The sequence below is a fragment of the Cupressus sempervirens genome, chromosome 4, assembly GCF_028749045.1.
Source record: "Cupressus sempervirens isolate cs-2001-9-10 chromosome 4, ASM2874904v1, whole genome shotgun sequence".
Classification (NCBI taxonomy): domain Eukaryota; kingdom Viridiplantae; phylum Streptophyta; class Pinopsida; order Cupressales; family Cupressaceae; genus Cupressus; species Cupressus sempervirens.
In genome coordinates, this window is record NC_143121.1 from 459,897,732 (window position 1) to 459,917,007 (window position 19,276).

At 37.1% G+C, this 19,276-nt stretch overlaps 1 pseudogene; it reads right to left on the reverse strand.

The window, feature by feature from the left end:
• Positions 1–8,356: 8,356 nt before the first annotated feature.
• Positions 8,357–15,845, reverse strand: LOC149561966 (putative disease resistance protein RGA3; annotated as a pseudogene).
• Between the last annotated feature and the right edge of the window lie 3,431 nt (positions 15,846–19,276).

Consider the following 19,276-nt stretch of genomic DNA (forward strand, 5'->3'; position numbering starts at 1 on the left):
TCTTCGATCCCAGTCCCCAATAGAGTCACCAAAAATCTCCATAAATTAACTGTTAGTTTTAATTCAGAGTTCTTTTTCAGTCTTTTTCTGCAAATGTTTGTATCATTAGTGATGTATCAAAATGGAATGATTTCTGAATGAATGAAACATTCTACAAACTATTCAAATATTTTATGCTTTGGATTAATATTTGTTCATTTATCCTTGAATCAAGATTGAGTTGTGGATTTGCTTTCTATTGCTGGGTTCATATATTGTGCAGATTTTATATAGTTAGTCTATCTTTATCTCTCTTGAATACATTTGCAGGTGGAAGGACTGTGTGTTTCCCATTGTCGTATGTGCAGGTTGTTCCTTTTGTTTATGTTATAGTTATTTCCCCCTATCCAAGAATAGTGAGGGTAGCCTTCACTTTCCGGCTAAAAGCATTTCTTAATCTCATTCTTTGCATATCTAATCGGGGAGTTGTACCCTATAAAATTTAGATGGCATTTGCACAATCCAATGGCAAAGCAACCCGACTATTGGTAGCTTTTTGTATCTTCATTATTGGGCAAATAAGGGTTTTTTGGAAGTTTTGTGTGAAGACGTATCTGTTTACCAACAAATGCCTAGTTGCTAGTGGGAAATTTGATACCCTAACAAAATTAGAAGTTTGGTATCGTAATTCTATTTTGCCAATTTTGAAATAAACGAAAAAAACAAATTCAAATCAAGATTATGAAAAATCCAACTTGTTCATCTTCCATGAATCAAACAAGCCCTTATAATTCAAGACTACATGCAGTAGTAATGTAGATATTGATGAAATTGACTTTACTCCAACAATCCTGACTTGTAATAATTGAAGAACTTGAATCTTTTCAACTGCTCGAATCCCTCTCCCACTTTCTTCACTTTTGGACAGTTAACTAGTCAAAACTCCTCGAGACATTCCATTGCCTCCTCTTCCAATTCTGAGAACTCCTCTAATTCCCTCAACACACTAATTTCCAAAAATCAAAGTTGTGGAAATGCACCAGCTTTTCCAAACGCCCTGGGTAGTTCTCTACACCTATCATTCTCAAACAACTCCAACTTCACTAGGTTGGCCATTATTTGCAACTCCAGATATTCACTGTAATGACAATACCATAACATGAGTTCCCTTAAATTAATCAAAGCGCATAAACAACCTAGCACTGAGAACCCACATAGCTGAAGCCTCTCTAGATTCTTCATTGCTCCAATCTTCTCTAGAAGCTCTAAAATATCTCCTCTATCATTCCAATATCTGATATCTAGATAACGCATCATCACCAATTGTGCAAGTAACCCTTCCTCCATCCCTTTCAAACCCATTTCATTAGTTACACCTAAATTTAAAGTTCCTGAAGCTGAGTCATATTGCCAAAATCATCCCACCTCATGAATTCACCCTCTTCAATGGACAGATCTAGCCTACCTAATCGTAGTGTTCTCAATGAGACCAACTCTAATATTCCCCTTGGCATTCGACCATGAACACCCATGCAATCTAAATGCTCAAGGGATTTCACTTCATTGATCCATGTTGGTAATCTCTCACATGTCAAAGGCAGGGCAAGAAACAAGAGACTTTCAGATGTCTCACACACTCTAGCACCTCCACAATATATGTATCATACAAGTTCAACACTTTGAGGAGTTTCAGCTTTCCAACATTTTCATGCAATGCAGAGATTTATGTCCCACTCAAATCGAGAACACGCAGTCCTCTCATGGCGATAAACAAGTCTGTTGAAATGTTTGTGATCTGCCAATTTTGAGACAGAAAGAATGTGTGCAGACAAACAAGGCGTCTCCTTGAGATGTTGTAATGGGCACCTACTGGTTATAACTTCGTGAAACACTTTGCAAGCAAGTTCTAATACCACTGTAATGGTTACCCACCGGTTATAACTTTATGAAAGACTTTGCAAGGAAGCTCTAATACCACTGTAATGGGCACCCTTATAATTTAATGCTGAGAATGCTGCAATCAATTACAAAGAGATATATTCCAAAGGCCAAACCCTAAAGGAATGACGTCTAGAACAAAGAATGAACGTCCTCTATTGCCAAAAGAAAGGAGTGTGATTCACACATCCAAGCTCTTATCAAATGCAAGTCATCATCATCCGATACAATAATCCCATGCTAAACAATGAGACTCTCACCCCTATTTATCCTATTCCCTAGCAATAATTAATTAAATGACGAGAGGCTTCCGTCCTTCCAATAATTAATACATACCCTAGAAGCTACTCCCTTGTAATTAATAATTAAATTAATTAAATACAAAGTCACCTTTAAATTGAATGACTTTATAAGAAATTAATTTAATTTCTTCTTATCCTTCACTTAGACTTTAGAGAATGTGAAGGCTAAAATATGGGATCATTACAAATCTTCCCCTATAATGGACACCCAGGAATGCCCAAAAGCTGAACCAACTGCTAAAATTATATTAATTCTAAAAATCTACAATCAAGTACAAAGAGAGGTATTCCAAAGGCCAAACCCTAAGGGAATGACGTCTAGAATGTTACAACAGAGAATGAACGTCCCCTATTTCCAAAAAAGAGTGTGATTCACACATCCATGCTCTTATCAAATGCAAGTTATCATCATCCGATACAATAATCCCATGCTAAACAATGAGACTCTCACCCCTATTTATCCTATTCCTTCACCTTTCTAGAAAGAACTAAAACATTAATTAATTGCAAGTGCTAGAAGCTTCCCCCTTCCAATAATTAATGCACTCTCTAGAAACTCCTCTCTTGCAATAATTAATTGTGCTTCTAGAGGCTTCCACCTTTCCAATAATTAATACACACTCTAGAAGCATCTCCTTTGTAATACAATAATTAATTAAATTAATTAAATATAAAGCCACCTTTTAATTTTAATTTATTTAATGGCTTTATAAGAAATTAATTTAATTTTTTCTTATCCTCCACTTAGACTTTGGAGAACGTGAAGGCCAAAAGATGGGATCATTACAAATCCGCCCTCCTTGAAATTGCTTGTCCTCAAGCAATTAAGTAACATAATGAACTTCATCCTCCTCCTGGATCCCAATTGAAGTAGTATGTGACATCCTTGTGGACATTATACCAACTACAAAACAACATCATCAGAACCAACCACATGTCGTGCAACCTAGCACCCAATACTTGTGCTGATGGTGAAGAAGTTAGAATGTCACCAAAAGGTAACTCCGTATAAGATCTATGAAATCTCTTCTTCCCAACTGCTGCAACACAAAACTGAATATTTGTAGATGGTGAAAACAAAGCCCAACTCCACTCAGGACAGTGATCAATATCAACCTCAAACATCAAATTTTCATAAGACAATGTGGCATCCATGTTGAACATAGTACTATCACAAAAGTGAACATCTACACTTTGTTGATCAATAGTATAATATGACTCTGTCACTATATCACTCACCTTGTTAGCAATAATAGGTGTACTATCATCAAAGCACACATCTACAACTGCATGCATACTGCTAAACTCCTGGTTGGAAGTGGTTGCTGATAGGATAGTATCCTCGCATTCTCCTAATCCCATTATTGTTGCATCGCCATCCTCTGACAAAGCTTCATATGTGGACTCCTGACTATCACCAATAGCATAGCCCGATGGTGTCTCGATCCCATCTGAAGAATCAACTACCTTCTGTGCTGGAGCAACATACGAATCGTCAGTGTTGATGCCCATCTGTCTAGCCATAAGTTGCAACATCATATCCATTCGCCTATTATGCTCCTATTGCATCTGTTGCCCCTCCTCTAATGAACTAAGTAATCTAAGCATTGCATTTTCTTGATCTGGACTTGTATACATTTTGTCAGACTCTTTTCCCTTTATCTCGTTGTTCCAAATTCTCTATAAGACCTCCACAGGATGGCAGGACTTATAGCTCTGATACCACTGTAATGGGCACCTACTGGTTATAACTTCGTGAAACACTTTGCAAGCAAGCTCTGATACCATTGTAATGGGCACCCACCGGTTATAACTTTATGAAAGACTTTGCAAGGAAGCTCTGATACCACTGTAATGGGCACCCTTATAATTTAATGTTGAGAATGCTGCAATCAATTACAAAGAGATGTATTCCAAAGGCCAAACCCTAAAGGAATGACGTCTAGAATGTTACAACAAAGAATGAACGTCCTCTATTGCCAAAAGAAAGGAGTGTGATTCACACATCCAAGCTCTTATCAAATGCAAGTCATCATCATCCGATACAATAATCCCATGCTAAAAAATGAGACTCTCACCCCTATTTATCCTATTCCTTCACCCTTCTAGAAAGAACTAAAACATTAATTAATTGCAAGTGCTAGAAGCTTCCTCCTTCCAATAATTAATGCATTCTCTAGAAATCCCTCCCTAGCAATAATTAATTAAATGATTGGAGGCTTTCGTCCTTCCAATAATTAATACATACCCTAGAAGCTACTCCCTTGTAATTAATAATTAAATTAATTAAATACAAAGTCACCTTTAAATTGAATGACTTTATAAGAAATTAATTTAATTTCTTCTTATCCTCCACTTAGACTTTGGAGAACGTGAAGGCTAAAACATGGGATCATTACAGATGTCATCATCATTTATATCTTTCTTCCCTAGTAGTACTTGACACCACTCAACACTTATATCTTTAGAGGCCTCTTCAATACTAAAACACATTTATTTTCTCTTGACACCTGTACCGCTAGATCAAACAGCAGATTGTGAACTCTACAATGTTTAGTTAGTTCTCTTTCCCCCAATAGTTGAATCAAACAAAGATTGGCAAGTTGATACAAACAGTCCCATTCCGCATCCCACTGGCCCTCTCTTGCTAGAATAAAGCCTTCCCCAATCCACAAATTTATCATACACTTACAATTTATCTCCTCATGCTTCGGAAAGAAAGAAAGAAAAGCAAATCAGGCTTTAAGCATTAGGGACAAGGTGTCGTAACTCAACCTGAGAATAGGCATGACCCAATCATCAACATCTGTAGCAACAATATTAACCCCTTGAAGTTTCTGGAGCTTGGACTCCCACTCCAATGGCATTCTAGACTTGGCTAGAGATGCGCCTATTGCTTTGAATGCCAGTGGCAGATTTCCACACTGCTTCATAATCTTACGACCCACCTCTTCCAGATGTTCCAGTGCCTGTCTTCCTCACTCAAATGAATGGGCACAAAAGAGCATCCAATAGCCTTTGTCTGAATATTTAGTCTATCTTTATCTCTCTTGAATGCATATATGGGTGGAAGGACTGTGTGTTTCCCATTTTTGTATGCGTAGGTTGGTCCTTTTCATTTATGTTATAGTTATTTGCCCCCCATCCAAGAATAATGAGGATAGCCTTCGCTTTTAGGTTAAAAGTGTTTCTTAAGCTCATTTTTTGCATATCTAATCGGGGAGTTGTACCTTGTAAAATTCAAAGGGTGCTTGCACAATCCAATGGCAAAGCAACCCAACTGTTGGTAGCTTTTCATGTCTTCATTGCGGGGCAGTTAAGGGTTATTTTGGAAGTTTTGTGTGAAGATGAATCTATTCACCAATAGATTTTTGGCAACTCTGCTGCAAGAATTTGGAAAAGTATATCCTTTCTTCAAAAATCCATAATTCATCATAAATTTTAGAATTCCCCAAGTCTTCCAGCATAAAGTTTTCAACACTATTAGTAATCTCAAACTGAAAAGATTCATATCTCAATGTCCAAAAAGAGAATATCACATCACCTTCAAACTTTTTATATAAAACAATAGCATGATTAAAACCAAATGGAATAGCAAACATCACATGTATATCTGGATCAAATACAGTAGCGCATACATTTTGGAATCCCTAGGACATGATACCCAAATTTGCTGACCCAAATACTAAACTTCCCTTCACTTGGCTAGCTGCAAATATGATGTCTTTCCCTTTCATAGAGTTCATGATAGTAGTAGTATCCAATTTGCTGCAAGTACAACCCTTTTATTGTTGAGATATCAATCACCATTTGTGCTAGATACTCTTCTTTTTCCTCTATTTTTCTATTTTTCGGATAGGGCACAACTATGTTACCTTGGAGTTGATTTTTTTTGGCATTTCTCCTATCAGGTACACACACCATTTGTTTATCATGAAAAAGGGAAAGTGCCATATCCTGATCATTACATCTTTTTGAATAATGAGAATCCATAACCAAAGACATAAAACTTTGAGCTTCATTTTCAACACATGACTGAAAAGGGTATTGCACATCCTTTAAAATGCTCACTTGTTTGTCCTTCTCAAACATACCACTTCTAGCACAAACATTTTCAGATTCTTTATCCATTGGATCAGCATTCTCAAGAATTATATCATTATTTTCCATAGAAATCATGTTTGGAAAGATTTCATCTTTATTCACAACTAAAAGAGAGTTTATAGCAGAATGCGCCATGCTGAAATCTTCTTGGTTGAGTGAGAACCAAAATTGATTCATAGTTTCCTCTTCTGCACACAAAGTATTGTGAAGACTTTCTAACATTACCAAGGGCTACAATCTCTCATCATTGTCACCTCTAAAATTCTCTTTCTTGGTTGCAATCAAGTTTGAAGTTCCATGACCCAAAGTTGAAAATGTATCAACATCTGAAGTCATTGTAGGTGAGCATTCTTGTGCAAAAGGCATCAAGGGTTGATTTGTTTTCTCCTCTTTAGGCTACAATGTTTCGTTAACCAAAAAATATTCTTGCTCCAAGTTCATTCCCACATTCAGCCCTTTGGCCAAACTTTTAGATGGAGAGTCTTTTCCAAAACGTATTTCAACAATATTTTCAATACAAGTAATATTAAGAAAATTTACTCTTGCAGTGCTCTCAAAATAAAAAGATTCCAAAATAGGGCCTTCAACATTTTCACACAAGAAACCAATGTTATCACTATCTTCCATAAAACTTAAATTTTCATAGTCTAGGGATTCTAAAATCTAAAACTTTTCATCACTTATGGCAGAAGAAAGAGTAAACTTTCATTACTTGGAGTCTGAGGTTATGAAAGGGCGATAGAACTAGATGAGTCGCTTACATTACTCTAATCAATGTAGCCTATACTTATTTGCATATCATTAGATTTAAACAATTCTTGTTGCACTTCTTCATTATTCATGACCGCATAATTGCAAGAGATATAATAAGATGAAATCATTGGGGCTTCCTCATCACCAACCTCTAGATCTTCCTCAAGCTACTACACCTTTCTTTTGTGTGCTTCCAAATCTTTCAACTTATGGTATCTAACACAAAGGATTCTCCACAACAGCCAATATGTGGAGTAATCATGCAAGTTTATGTTATTTCTAACAGCTCAAGAAATGCTTTCTTTAAAGTTGTCCACGAGTTCGCACAACAATTTATCTTCCATTGAATAAAGTTCCATGAGAGAGGGATTTGGCCTTGGCTTTCTCATGGCTTTCATGTTTAGCATGGTCTTTAGATAGAGTCATCAATCTCTTGCACACGAAGATAATTATAAACTTAGGAAACAATTATAGATACTAATCTTCGTTCTTGGTCCCCAATAGATTCACCAAAAATCTCCATAAAGTAACTGTTAGTTTTAATTCTAAGTTCTTTTTCAGTGTTTTTCTACAAATGTTTGAAACATCAGTGATGTATCAAAATGGAATTATTTTCGAATGAATGAAATATTCCACAAACTATTCTAAGATTTTATGCTTTGGATTAATCTTTGTTAATTTATCCTTGAATCAAGATTGAATTGTTGATTTGCTTTCTGTTGTTGGGTTCATATATTGTGCAGATTTTATATATTTAGTTTTTCTTTATCTCTTTTGAATGCATATGTGGGTGGAAAGATTGTGTGTTTCCCATTATCATATGTGTAGGTTGTTCCTTTTGGTTTATGTTATAGTTATTTGCCCCCTATCTAAAAATAGTGAGGATAGTCTTCGCTTTGAGGTTGAAAGCATTTCTTAATCTCATTCTTTGCATATCTAATTGGGGAGCTTGCACAATCCAATGACAAAGCGACCCAACTGTTGGTAGCTTTTTGCGTCTTCATTGCTGGGAAAATTAGGGTTATTTAGGAATTTTTGTGTAAAGATGAATCTATTTACCAACAAATTCCTAATTGCTAGTGGGAAGTCTGATAACTTGACAAAATTAGAAGTATGGTATTCTAATTCTATTTTGCCAATTTTGAAACAAACGAAAAAAAATCAAATCAAAATTATGAAAAATCTAACATCTTCCTCGAACCAAACAAGCCCTTATAATTCAAGAGTACATGTAGTAGTAATGTAGGTAGTAGTAGTGTAGAGATTGATGCATTTTGACTTTACCCCAGCAGTCCTGACTTGTAATAATTGAAGAACTTGAATCTTTTCGACTGCTCGAATACCTCACCCACTTTCTTCACTTTTGGATAGTTAACTAGTCGAAACTCCTCAAGACATTCCATTGCCCCCTCTTCCAATTCTGAGAACTCCTCTAATTCCCTGAACCCACTAATTTCCAAATACCGAAGTTGTGGAAACGCACCAGCTTTTCCAAACGCCCTGGACAATTCTCTACACCTATCATTCTCAAACATCTCCAACTTCACCAAGTTAGGCATTATTTGCAACTCCGGATATTCAGTACAATGACAATACCATAACATTAGTTCCCTCATATTCATCAAATTGCATAAACAACCTGGCACTAAGAACCCGCGTAGCTGAAGCCTTTCTAGATTCTTCATTGCTCCAATTTTCTCTGGGAGCTCTAAAATGTCTCCTTTGTCACTCCAATATCTGATACACAGACGACGCATCTTCACCAATCGTGCAAGTATCCCTTTTTCCATCCCTTTCAAGCCCATTTCATGGCGAATAGCTAAGTGTAGTTCCTGAAGCTGAGTCATAGTGCCAAAATCATCCCACCTCATGAATTCGCCCTCTTCAACGAACAGATCCAGCCTACCTAATCATAGTGTTCTCAATGAGACCAGCTCTGATATTCCCCTTGGCATTCGACCGTAAACACCCATGCACTTTAAATGCTCCAGGGATTGTGGGTCCAAAAACTAATTAACAACAAAAACAGAACAGAGCAATAACAAGACCAGAGAAAAAGAGCAGAAACAGAGACACCAAAATTATAGTGGTTCATCCAGATATTCTGGATTACATCCACATTACAAGCAGGGCCAATATCTCTATTAGAAATAAATCTTGATACAATGATGCAGCCGCTCTCAGCTCATAGCATATATAAATGCATTCAAGCATCTCCAAGAATCAAGGAGGAGCAGTTACAATCAACAGTGATTGGGCTTCACAAAGAATCTCTGCAGAACTATTACACTGCAGAACCGTTACAATCTCCCACTTGAAGTCCAATCAGCGCTACAAGACGAGCTGCTTAGAGATATCCCCCACTTGGTGCTTATGGCTACATCGTTATAATGCCGAGAGAAGCTCTACAGAATTCAAACTTCTCTCGAGATACAACTTTGGTGAACATATCAACCGGATTGACCGTTGTGTCAATCTTCTCTAATTTTAATCTTCCCTCTTCAAGAGCATGACGAATGAAGTGAAATCTGGTTTCTATATGCTTGGAATGACTGTGGAAGGTTGAATTGTGGGCCAAATAGATGGCACTCCTGCTGTTTGAAAACAGAGTAAAAGTGGATTGTTTAAATCCCAACTCTCCAAACAATCGTTGTAACCATATCAACTCTCTTGCCCCCTCCGTGAGAGCAATGTATTCAGCCTCGGTAGAGGAAAGAGCAACAACTGGTTGCTTTCGAGAAGTCCAGCTAATCGCTGCCCCGACAAACTTAAACACATAGCCTGTTGTTGATCTTCGTTTATCTAAATCTCTAGCCATATCAGCATCAACATATCTGCAGATGTAAGGAGATTTACTGTTAAAACATAAAACATGAGAGGAAGTGCCTCTCAAATACTGAAGAATCCATTGAACTGCTTGCCAATGAGTTTTTCCAGGATTACTCATAAAACCACTCACAACTCCCATTACATGAGCAATATCCGGACGTGTGCTAACCATGGCATACATTAGACTCCCAACTGCTGAAGAATAGGGAATACCAACCATCGAATGTTTTTCTTCCGGAGTAGAAGGACACAACTTAGAAGACAATTTAAAATGATCAGCCAATGGAGTGGCAACTAATTTGGCATTGGACATATTGAATTTTTCTAAAACTTTAAGAATGTATTTTTCTTGAAATAATCTGAGTTCTCTTTTATGCCTATCATGGATGATATCCATCCCAAGAATCCTCTTCGCTGCCCCTAAATCTTTCATGGCAAAACGAAGAGACAAGTGTGTCTTCAACTCATGAATGACTCTCATACTATTACTAGCAGTCAACACATCATCAACATATAATAATAAGATCATGAACTCACCAGTCGAAAGCCTTTTGTGGTATACACATGGGTCTGATTCGCAGTGGGTAAAGCCTTGCTGAGTCATAAAATTATCAAACTTCAAGTACCATTGACGAGGAGCTTGTTTCAGCCCATAAAGACTCCTCTTTAATTTGCAAACTAAATCTTCATGTCCCTGTTTGATGAAGCCTTATGGCTGTTCCATATATAATTCTTCATCAATATCCCCATGTAGAAATGTTGTTTTGACATCAAGTTGCTCAAGCTCGAGGTCCCATGTTGCGGCCATGCCAAGTACCAAACGAATTGTTTGCATTTTCACCACTGGAGAAAAAATTTCATTGAAATCCACACCCTGTTTCTGAGCAAATCCCTTCACTACTAATCTTGCCCTGTATCTTTTTTGACCTCCGTCTTCCTCTTTGATGCGATAGACCCACTTATTTTTCAATGCTTTACAATTTGCTGGAAGTGGAACCAAATCCCAGGTTTGGTTTGAGTTTAAAGACTCAATTTCATCCCGCATTGCATCAATCCAGAACACTGAATTAATATTAGAACATGCTTGTTTATAAGTTTGGGGCTCTACCTGATCAGAACAGAGAGAAAATAACAGCTCATAGTCATCAAGTTTCCTGGGACATTTCTTCTCTCTTGTAGACTGCCTTAAATTAATATTGTGCGGTGTGGGAACCTCTGGATTTGCAGCCTCTATATTTGAAAAATTTTGTTTTTCAGCCTTTGTGTTTGCAGTAACTGGTAACGGTAGGCCAGCAGACGTCATAGTTGGCACAGGAGGCTGGTGAGACAGCGTATTTGGCAAGGGATATAAAATGACTTTGACACTAGATTGGGGATGCAGATGTGACTCTACCAGCGGGTGAGGAGAAATAGTGTGTAGCGCACATGGTGGGGGCGACTGTATATAAACCACAGGGTCTACATCCTCCGCAGCAACATGGGTAACGACTAATGACATGGTGTGGGGAACTGGCAGGGGTTGCGGTGGGAATAGAGAAGCCTCTTTTTCAAATGTGGGTTGACCTGTGTGTGTGGAGGTGAGGGGAGGAGTTTGTTGAATCAGGGAACATGGCAATGGAGTAGTAAGAGATGAACTTACATTTCTTGAAGGCATACCAATAGTGGAGGGATGGAAAGTAACACGAGGAGAACGTGGAACAATATTGCCATTAACTGATAAATCAAAGTTAATAAAATCATCAGAATTAGACCTCTGATTACTCAAACCTGAGAATACTTTCTCATTAAATACAACATCCCTGCTCCGTATTACTTTCTGAGTGATTGAATCCCATAACCGGTAACCAAATTGATCTTCACCATACCCCAAAAATATACAATGTTTAGATTTAAAATCCAATTTCGTTCGCTGTTCTTTTGGAACATGAACATACGCATCACACCCAAAAACTCGTAAATGAGAATAGGAAATCCTCTTACCAGTCCACCGTTCTTCTGGAATATCAAAATCTAAACGTGACGAAGGAGCTATGTTTATTAAATAGACCATTGTATTACAGACCTCTGCCCATAATTCTTTCCCCAAACCAGCATTTGATAACATACATCGAGCTCTTTCTAAAATAGTCTGATTCAACCTCTCAGCTGCACCGTTTTCTTGAGGTGTATACGGGACTGCTTTAATCCTCCGAATACCATTATCTGCACAAAAATTGTCAAACTCCGTAGAACAAAACTCACCACCATTGTCTGTTAATAAGCATTTTATTTTTCTTCCAATCTGATTTTCCACCATAGCCTTAAAAACTTTAAATTTTGAAAAAACTTCAGATTTGTTATTCAGCATATAAATCCAAACTTTTCGAGTGAAATCATCAAGAAATGTGACAAAATATTTAGCACCACCAAGAGATGTTACCTCCGTAGGACCAAAAACATCAGAATGCACAAGTTCTAATTGAGAAGATTTCTTCTCATGACCCGTCCTTATAAAGCTGGTGCGATTTTGTTTTCCATAAAGGCAATGCTCACATAACTGTAAATCAACCGATTTTAGACCCAAAAGTTGGTCTCTACGAAGCATAACTTCAAGACCTATTTTGCTCATATGACCGAGCCTCTTATGCCAAAGTTCAGCATTACTATCTGCAACCGCCATGGCTGCTCCCACTTCACCATGACACTCTAATGTGTACAAACTTCTAGTTTTCTACCCTTTTGCTAAAAGTAATTGACCTTTTGACACTCTCCATGAAGCTAAATCAAAGCTAACATTGTAGCCTTGTGTATATAATTGACTAACAGAAATCAGATTATGCTTACGTGTAGGTACATGCCTAACATATTTTAAAATCCATTTGCTCCCATTTTTCAATGACAATAAAATGTCCCCTTTTCCCACTATGTCACATTCTTTATTATCCCCAAGAAAAACTTTACCGAACATACTTTCTCGGTAATTCATGAAAACACTCCGACATGGAGTTGCATGAAATGAGGCACCGGAATCAAGGACCCACGAATTTGAATTTGTGTCACCAGCTGCAAGTACCAAAGCTTCATCAATTGCAGCATTAACTCCATCTTTTATGACTTTATTTTGAGCCTTCTTGTAATGCCAACACTGCTTCTTTGAGTGCCCTGGTTTTCCACAAAACCAGCAAGATCCATTTCTTCCTCTCGATTTGGAGTGATGGCTCGATCTTCCTCTTGCGTTACTATTACTATTATTATTATTTCTTCCTCTCTCTCGACTTCTACCTCTATTGCTCGTGCTCACAACTGTAAGAGCATCACTGGAAGAGGGTTCTTGATGCTTCCTCCGCATGTCTTCACTAAGAAGTGTGGCTGCAACTTCATCGAATTTCAATTTGGTCTTGGCTGCAACTGAAGTGCTCACAGCCATTACTACACCTTCCCAGCTGTTCGGAAGTGAACATAGTAAAAGAATAGCTTTGATTTCATCATCTAATAGTATACCAACTGAAATGAGTTGACTGGCCAATGTATTAAACTCATTCAGATGATTCGACATTACTCCCCCTTCTTTCATTTTCAGATTATATAGCTTCTTCATTATAAAAACTTTATTCGAAGCAGAAGGTATCTGATACAATGAAGATAATTTCTCAACTAACTCTTTAGTTGTTTTCTCAGCTGAAACATTAAACAACACGTTACTTGAGAGTGCCAAGAAAATTGTTGCCCTTGCTTTCAAATCCAGTTTTTCCCAGTCTTCGTCTGACAATGATCCTTTTCCCTTTGTCTTACCAAGCAACGCAGGTTGTAAATCTTGCTTGATGAGCAAAGACTCTATCTGCACTTTCCATAGCCCAAAGTTTTGCCCAAAAAACTTTTCAATCTTCCATTTTTCTGCTTCATCCATGGTGCCTGCAAAAAAAACTTCACCGATTTCCAAAAAAAATCGAACAAGCTTAACCAAGCTCTGACACCAATTGTGGGGCCCATTTGCCGTTGCACCAAAAGCCATGACTGTTAGTAAACATGGAACACCACATAATTAACCACCTATGGACAGGGGAGCGCGTCGCATCACCCAACAAAGATGTCACTTCATTCATCCATGCCGGTAATCTCTCACATGTCCGAGGCAGAGCAAGAAACAAGAGACTTTTCAGATGTCTCACACACTCTGGCACCTTCATAATACATGTATCATACAAGTTCAACACTTTGAGGAGCAGAGATTTGTGTCCCGCTCAAATCGAGAACACGCAGTCCTCTCATGGCGGTAAACAAGTCTGCTGAAATGTTTGTGATCCGCCAATTCTGAGACAGAGAGAATGTGCGCAGACAAACAGGGCGGCTCTTTGAGAAGTCGTCATCATTTATATGTTTCTTCCCCATTACTATTCGACACCACTCAGCACTTGTATCTTTAGAGGCCTCTTCAATACTAAAAACACATTTATTTTCTCTTGACACCTGTACCGCTAGATCAAGCAGCAGATCGTGAACTCTACAATATTTAGTTAGTTCTCTTTCCTCCCATAGTTGAATCAGACCGAGACTGGCAAGTTGATACAAACAGTCCCATGCCGCATCCCACTGGCCCTCTCCTGCTGGAATAAACCCTTCCCCAATCCACAAATTTATCATATATTCACAGTCTATCTCCTTGTCCTCCGGAAAGAAGGAAAGATAAGCAAAGCAGGCTTTAAGCATTGGGGACAAGACGTCGTAACTCAACCTGAGAATAGACATGATCCGATCATCAACTTTCGCAGCAACAATATTAACCCCTTGAAGTTGCTGGAGCTTGGACTCCCACTCCAATGGCATTTTGGACTTGGCCAGAGATGCGCCTATTGCTTTGATTGCCAGTGGCAGATTTCCACACTGCTTCATAATCCTACGACCCACCTCTTCCAGATGCTGCGGTGGCTGTCTTCCTCGCCCAAATGCATGGGCACAAAAGAGCGTCCAGCTCTCTTCGTCCGACAAATATTGCATCTCATAAACTTGAGCATTCAAATTTCTACAAACCTCTCTGCTTCTTGTAGTCGCCACAATCTTGCACGGGCTATTATCTCCACCTGGGAGGCCAAGTCTGGCTAACAAATCGTCTTCTCCTCCAGCCCTCCACACATCATCCAACACCACCAGACACCTTTTCCCTTGCAACCTTTCATGAATCTCCGGAGCTACTGCCTCCTCGCCTAATTCACTGTTCTGAATCTGCCGACTCAAAACCTTGTCTATCTGAAAGATTATATTTTTCTGTAATTGAGAAACAGAGTAAGACTGAGAAACTGAAAGTCATATAGATTTCTCATACCTTTCTTTTGTGGTGTTGTGGTTGTAGACATGCTGAAGAAGATGGGTTTTCCCCATCCCACCCATCGCAACCACAGCAACAACTGGAGAGGCGTTGTCATCATCTAACAATCTGAGCATGTCATCAACTTTGGACTCTATTCCTACAGAGTGTGGATCTCTCGGCAGTAAACCAGATCTCTTCGATGATGTACTGGGCAATGCTTCTGCATTTACAGAAGAAACTTGATGCAATAGTCCCAGCTTCCTGCCATCTTCAATAATAGAGCTCACGCGGATCTTGACACTCCTAATTCTCCGCCCCATCCTATACCGATAAATCCATTGCTTGTAACTCAGCCCACATGATTGAGCGTTATTTCCATACTTGGATTCTACAACACATAACTCACAGATGTCCTCTGCAAGCAAGGAAATAACGCGAATTTTCTCGAGCCAATGTTTGACATGCTCCTTCTGTTGAGACTTTTGACCGCCATCTTCCAGAAAACTCCTCAAATATATGAGTTGGTCGTTCAACCAAATGAAGTCTTCTCTGAAATGCACCACCAAGTTTGCCTGCTCGGCCAGTTTCTGCACAGCCATGTGAAGGACCATCTCACAAGCTTTTCCAACAAGAGCTTCTCCGATTATTGAGGCCATTTTTGAACAGATAATAGAGTTACTAAGCAGGCCCACAAACTTGACGAGCTTGGATTTTATGTGAGAATATGCATCTGCTAAGTGCGCATTTATAGCAGGCAAAACATCTTCTTCTTCGGCAATTCTCATGTTCAGTATATTGTTTTTTGTTTACTTGTGATGCTTTGAAAGAAATATGTATGTGGGTAGGGTCTAGCTGGAAATCACACAAAATTTGTAATAGCGCACAAGCCACCGACGCTACTTGTACACCCCAAGTCAAAGTAAACATGAGGTGGGACCCACCGCCAGCTATCCTCCTCCAACATTTGGCCTCTCTATTTCCCGTTTTCTAGGGGATGGATCATGCCACCGTGCTTTCTTGGGCGTTTCCTCACCATCTCCCGCCCAAACAAAATTATATTTCCATCAATCTGCAACGTCGTCAAGTCGGATGTCAAATATCAAAATAGTGACTCAATAGTATAGATCGGGTGGTCCTCTTCATTTTTTCCAAGCATTACTAGTGCGGGGCTATTTGTCCAAAAGGTCTTGTTTGGTTCCAAGAATTGTCGAATGTGGTATTATCTATGTTGAAATTAGCTCTCTTCTAATATTCGTGCACTCTTAAAATAAGTTCTTGAATATCATTTGTGCATTCTTAAAATAAATTCTGAAATATCATTTAGACTTGTTTGATTGATCTGGAAGAGGAGTCAAAATATGCATATTTTATGGTTGGTTGCAACAATTGAAATAGGAATTGGAATAAGTTTTGTTTTAAAGTTTTAATATATTTATTTATTTATTTTTTGGTAATATTTTAAATAAATAAAATTTTTTATTTATAAAAACTCATTTTAAATTTTTTTTTTTTGAACTTAATTATTTTAATTAGCTTTTATTTTTTTTTTTTAAATTATTTTTTATGTGAATGATATACCACAACCTTTGAAATTAATTGAAATTTAAATGACATAGTATATTGTATATTATAAATTTAATTCTAAATTAAATCAAATTATTTTAATGAGTGTAAGATCAAAACTAAAATCATTTTATTTTTAAATATATTAAAGAAAATACAAAATACAAAATAATTCGAGATCATTTTTTTTTATATTTAAAAGATCTATCAAGATAGTTTTAATTATAAGATTAAACACAAGATTTATTTGAAAAGATAATTTTATGAAAGTTTAGAAAAGATATAGTCTTTTTTGTCATTTAAAAAAAAATACATATTAAACGTTAAATAATGTTGACCTAGTTTATATCTTATGATGAACGAACAAAATAGTCCAAAAATGCATTTGAGTGGCAAAATACAATCAAATGACAAAGTCATGGACTTGACAACCCATCAAATTAGGTTTATTAAAAACTAGAATAAGAATAAGATATTCTTATTTCATCTTTTTTAAGGAATTCCACTATGCTCATTTTGGGGTCAAATTAGGATAAGAAAATTCTAATTCTAATTTTGTGTTTTGCAAACAAACGCCAAATTGGTGAATGCAAGTATTTAGATTTTCCTATTCCTGTCCAATTCCCGCAACCAAACGGGGCCTTATAGGATATTTGAGGGCTTTTATGAATTCTCTATCGTATCTATATTAGTGAAATTCAAAACCTTGAGAGGTTGGGATTTTGATCTCGATTGTAAATATTATATTCGAATAAGGAAATAGGATTTCTTGCTAGCTCTTTTTCTATGCACTTCTCGAACTATCATTTTCTTTAATAAATATTAAATAGTGGCTTCGTCCACCTTTGCTAAAAAAATAAAAAACAAGTCCGATGTCAGATTGTTAAAGAAGAAAATGTTGTTGCTCAAACTAAAGATTTGTCACTCAAGAAAAGTTATTTTTAAGTGTGGACAATGTTACGGTGACAAATAATTAAAGAGTCTGGCCACTAGCGTACTTAACATTTTCTACATCTTTCACAAGAAGTTCCAATCCTAACATGGTCTGATTGCGAATGAATAAATGACCCATCTTCACTAGACATGCATGGATCCCTTCCCACTCCATTCAGACTTGGTTATTCCCTAGATAGAATACAACGTCATAGCATGGTATGGCATGCCAAAGTATTGAGGACATATGATGGCATACAATTGTTAGGATCCATGTTGATGTGATGGCTCAATAGACAAGAATGGGTCATGGCAGGTGACCTAGTTGTCTTAGGCAAACTATGGCCGATTGACGATGCAGTTTATGGTCAAAGTTTGAGTCGAGTTGCTAACTATCACAGTTGAGTCCTATTAGTAGTTACATTACCACAAGAATGAGTACACTCATGCCTTGTGGACCAATTGCGTCCATAGAATTGAGCAATTACTTCCCCACCAAGAAAAGGAAATTGTCTTGACAATGAGAGTAATGAGAATCTCATTTTATGTTGGAAGTGATTGAGCAAATAGAAGACCACAACCATTTCTTGTAGAGAAAACACTACATTTTCAATTGACACTCAAGCAAAACCATAAAATGTTTGCAACCATTGGGGGAGACAACAAAATTGGACAAACATGTGTTATAAAAACTGAAAAGAAATAAAGGAATTTTTATTTTAAAAAATTGGCATAGATTTGTCAAATGGAATAAAATAAAATTTCTAGTGTTGGTTTTCTTATTATGCTGCTTTCGAGAGCCAAAAATTATGTTGATTTTGGAGAGCCTAAAAATAAAGTGTACTTTTGGTTTATAATGAGCGAGAAAAATACAAAATGTTTGTAATTGTTGAGGCACAACACATAATACAATTGATTCTTATTATGTTGCTTGTGGAATGCAATTTATTCTTACTTTGTTGCTTGCGAAGCATAAAAAAATGCATTTTCAATTTACATGAGAGAGAAAACACAAATGTTTGTAATTGTTGGGACACAACACAGAGTTCACAATTGGAGAAAGGTGTGTTTTATACAATGGAAACAAACAAGGTAGTTCTGAAAATATTTTTTTGTATATTTGTCAAAATGAATAATAATTTTTGCATTGTCAGTTGCACTCATTCTTATTAGGTTGCATTCAAAGAGGAAAAAATGTTAGTCTACATTGTGAGCAAAAACACACAATGTTTATTGTCATTGAGGGAGATAGCACAATCAGTGAAAGGTGCATTGTAAAGAATGAGAAGTAAAAAGATAATTTTATTATTTTTTGTCTAAATATTTGTCAAAACTAATAAAAATGATTGTATTCTTGGTTGTACTCATTATTATATGGTTATCAAATTTGACCCAGTTTAATTGGAGAATCCAATATCTTCGGTAGTAATGAAACTAAGGACATGCAAAAGGAAAATGTCCAAATGTAATGTAGGTCCTTAATTAAGTAGAGATTTATAAACTAGGAAAGGAAAACACAGTATATCATGTGACTGTTCATAGAAAAATATGTATAATTTTAATTGGGTAAAAAACCCATAGTATATCATGC